Below are 4,298 nucleotides of genomic sequence, written 5' to 3'. Positions count from 1 at the left end.
CCCGCCACAACGCCCAGCTGTTTTTTGGTTGCAGCCATCATTGTTGTTTGGCGGGTCTGGGCTGGATTCGAACCTGCCAACTCAACTGTATGTGGCTGGCACGTTAGCTGGTTGAGCCATAGGCGCTGAACCTCGATATGACATTTTTAAACACAGTGTTAGCCAAATCCTTGCAATATTCTGTAACATTTTGATTGGTAGTTTCCAAGCTTTCATGTTATATATAATACAAAGGAACAAAATACTCAAATTCTGTTTACCATTTAATACTTCAATAAAAAGTTTTAAAGGAATACATAAAACAAAGAAGTGGCTGAAATATAAATTTTTTAAAATAGGGTGTGTCTGACTATGTTGCCCAGGCTGATCTTAAACTCCTGGGCTCAAACAATACTCTTGCCTCAAGCTCATGAGTACATGGAGCTACATAGGTGAGCTACCACATCTGGCTAAAAATGAAAGTGTCAGACTAACTGGCTTTGTAGAGTCCTTCTTAATCTGAATTTCTATTTTCTAGATCATTGCTACTCCAAATGTGGTTCATGGACCAGCAGCAGAAGCATCACTGGGAACTTGTTATAAATGAAAAACCTACCATCACAGACCACATGATTCAGAAACAAAAATTAAAAAGGATCCCAGGTGATATTCATGCACTTTAATATTTGAGGAGCCCATGCCAAAGGATGTAGTATAAAAAAATTAGACAACTTGTTGAGAAGTAAGTGGTCTGTTAATATTTGAATAGAGAATTATGAAATAAGGCATTGCAAAATTTATGAAATCTGTTGCTTCAAGATTTTTGAATCATGTTGAAGTCTTACTTTTCTGCTGTGGATTGAGCATGTGCTTTCCAATATTAAAAGGAGTAGATTATGCAATCTTTTAGTTGTGGTTTCAGTATTACCTGTGCTAGCTTGAAACTCAGTGTTGCTTTAAATGGCTGCATTTGCGTAATGGGTTTCAATTTCTTATTTCCCTGAGGGAGTGAGGAAAGGTTGAAAGTTCAGCTTTCATTTACACACAACAATTTAAGCTGAACATTCCACTAGATTATTGGTTTTTAGGGAAAATGTTGTCCGAGAATTGTAGCTAAAATTGAATATTCCTTATAAATATGAGTTCAGATTATTGATGAAATGAATACTTTTTTATCCATTAGTCAGTTATAAGCCTAAAATAGATCTGTTAATATACTTTCTCAGTTCTGAACATTTTAGGGTAATGTTGTGCATACAATTTTAAAATTCTCTGCAAAGAAATACTGTAGGCAGTTCTGAAACATATTCTTTCAATAATAAGTACAAGATACATCTTAAATATTTCCTCTAAAAGCTGAGCCCATTGTCTTATTTTAAATACTCACTGAATAAGTACTTAATTCTAAGTAAATACTCGACTCAGTTAATTGCTTGGGTTACTATTTAGAATTAAATTTGCAAATGTACCATTATTAGTCATTAAACATTTTAAGCATGCTATTCTCATCTATAAACCCCATTTCCCAGCACAGTGCTTGAGGTTATGTGCATAAGAAAAGTGAATAAAGATGGTCCATGAAACCAGCTCTTCACTCTTGTGTAGGAATGTATCTTGTTATTGATATGTTGTACATTCTATAATGGAGAAGGAGCCCCACTCTTTTAGTCAAACTGAGTGGTGTCTAATTACCTAATGAAAAGTAAATTTAACCAAGATGGCAAATCGGTATTTATGTACTTGTCATTTTTAGAAAATCTTGTAAGTACCTGTTAGCTGAAGAAAACGACAAGGTTCATAAATTTAGAAAGGAGAGCTCTATTTCTCACAGATGGTTGCAGCTTGTACTTAGGTTAGGAAACAGGACCTCATGCCAGAAACCAGAAACAAATGCTTGGAGGGAGGGAGGACAAGAACAGGAAATTAGGCTGAGGGGCATTGCCAAATTTACATATTTAATTAACAAGCTATAGGAGGATCATGAATGTTTATGAAAGGAGAACATTCTGCTTGAGTAATCAAGCTTATGCCCCTTTATAGGGTCCTTATTCAGAAAATGGCAGCCCTCTGATGTGAAAAGGTGAGGCAGAGGACAGATGAACCCTTTCTGTTCATACACATGGACTGGATAAAACTGCTCCATGGTTAATGGGCTCTTATTAGAAAAGAATGCCAGTATGGATCACAAGATTGTTTCTGTTCAGCCCTTAGGGAAAAATTCCTAATGGCCATTAGCAAAGGAGAGGATATAAAGAGGAAAGTCTGACCTGAGGTGTGTCTGAACTGAGTTTTAAGGTTTCCTTGGGGTTACTTTGGCCCATTCAGTGAGTGAGAGAACTTATGAGTTTATTTAGTCCTCAAGCCTAACAAGCAGGGGGATGCCATCCTCATGTGGATGCCATCCTCATCAGAATTTGTCTAAGTGTCCCCTAAAAAAATGGCATTTTAACCTGGCAGGCACAGAAAACCTGCTTTTTTTCTCTGTTGTCATCTGCATATGCCAGCAAGCAGAATGCTGCTTATCATTTCCCAATTTTCTCTACTGTAAACTTTCTCAACTCACAGATTATTGGACACTGAGGAAGAGATATGGAGAAAAGTATAACTTTTGTTGATAATAATAAAATTGTAAGCTGTCATTATCTTTGATATGTCAACATGAATTAATCAAAAGGGCCAGAATCTCATTTTAAAGAGCTCATTCCAGCAGACATTAGGGAATGGCCATTTTGGGGCACATGAATTCCAGAGCAATGGAATCACTACTCCAGTGTTAAAAAGTTAAGTTCTTATTTATATAAGAAGACAAAGAAATTTAATAGTATTACAAAACATTCTATACAGGCAGGTTTATGAAGCCAGTAGATGAACTAATACATACCCCCATAAGAGAAAAACTCAAACCAATTCAATGTGTGGGGCAGGGGAAGAAGGGAACAGGGAGAGGGAAAGAGGAAGCGGGTGGGGTTTACCATATATGGCACACCTCTTAGGGGCAGGACACAATTGTAAGAGGGACTTTATCTGACAAATGCAAACACTGTAAGCTAAATCTTTGTATCCTCAATGAACCTGAAACAATACAAAAATGAACAGTTACAACAGATTAATTAGTTACAGCTTGTTTTCCTTTCCCTGGGCTTCTTTTCCTTTCTATATAGTGGTCCCAATTTCCTTTCCAATTGTAAAATGTGTATTTAACATTTCGTCTTTTTTTTCTTATTAAATAATAGCTGTGTACTTTAATGTGAACATGGAGTACAATGTGCTAGTTTTTATACCATTTGAAATATTTTCATCAAACTAGTTAACATAGCCTTCACCGCATTTTCTTAGTTATTATGTTAAGACATTTATATTCCACATTTAGTAAATTTCAAAATGCACCATAAGTGTGGTCCCACCAATTGCCCTCCCTCCATCCATCCTCCCCCCTCCCTTCCCCTCTCGGTCCTCTTTCCCCTTCTTCTGGGGCTATAGTTGGGTTATAACTTTCATATGAAAGCTATAAATTGGTTTCATGGTAGGGCTGAGTACATTGGGTACTTTTTCTTCCATTCTTGAGATACTTTGGTAAGAAGAATATGTTCCAGTTCCATCCATGTAAACATGAAGGAGGTAAAGTCTCCATCTTTTTAGGGATGCATAATATTCCATGGTATACATATACTACAATCTATTAATTCATTTGTGGGTCGATGGGCACTTGAGCTTCTTCCATGACTTAGCAATTATGAATTGGGCTACAATAAACATTCTGGTGCAAATATCTTTGTTATAAAGTGACTTTTGGTCTTCTGGACATATACCTAGTCGAGGAATTGAAGGATCTAATGGCAGGTCTATTTTTAGATCCCTATGTGATCTCCAAACATCTCTCCAAAAGGAACATATTAGTTTGAATTCCCACCAGGAGTGCAGAAGAGTTCCCTTTTCTCCATATGCATGGCAACATCTCTGGTTTTGGGATTTTGTGGTGTGGGCTAATCTTATTGAAGCTAGATGATATCTCAAAGTGGTTTTGATTTGCATTTCTCTGCTGATTAAGGATGATGAGCAAGTTTTCATGAGTCTGTACCCTGTGCACCTATCTTCTTCAGAGAAGTTTCTCTTCAAGTTTCAGAGAAGTTTCTCTTCCCTTGCCCACCCTGAAATAAGATTACTTGTTCTTTTCTTGCTAATACGTTTGAGTTCTCTGTGGATTCTGGTTATTAAACCTTTGTCAGAGACATAACCTGCAAATATCTTCTCCCATTTTGAGGGCTGTCTGCTTGCGTTACTGTGTTCTTGGCTGTACAGAAGCTTTTTAGTTTGATCAG

Source organism: Otolemur garnettii, unplaced genomic scaffold (assembly GCF_000181295.1).
Source record: "Otolemur garnettii isolate 467f Iridium unplaced genomic scaffold, OtoGar3 scaffold00080, whole genome shotgun sequence".
Taxonomy (NCBI): domain Eukaryota; kingdom Metazoa; phylum Chordata; class Mammalia; order Primates; family Galagidae; genus Otolemur; species Otolemur garnettii.
The sequence above is the reverse complement of the archived record's forward strand: the minus strand, read 5'-3'. Positions refer to the sequence as shown.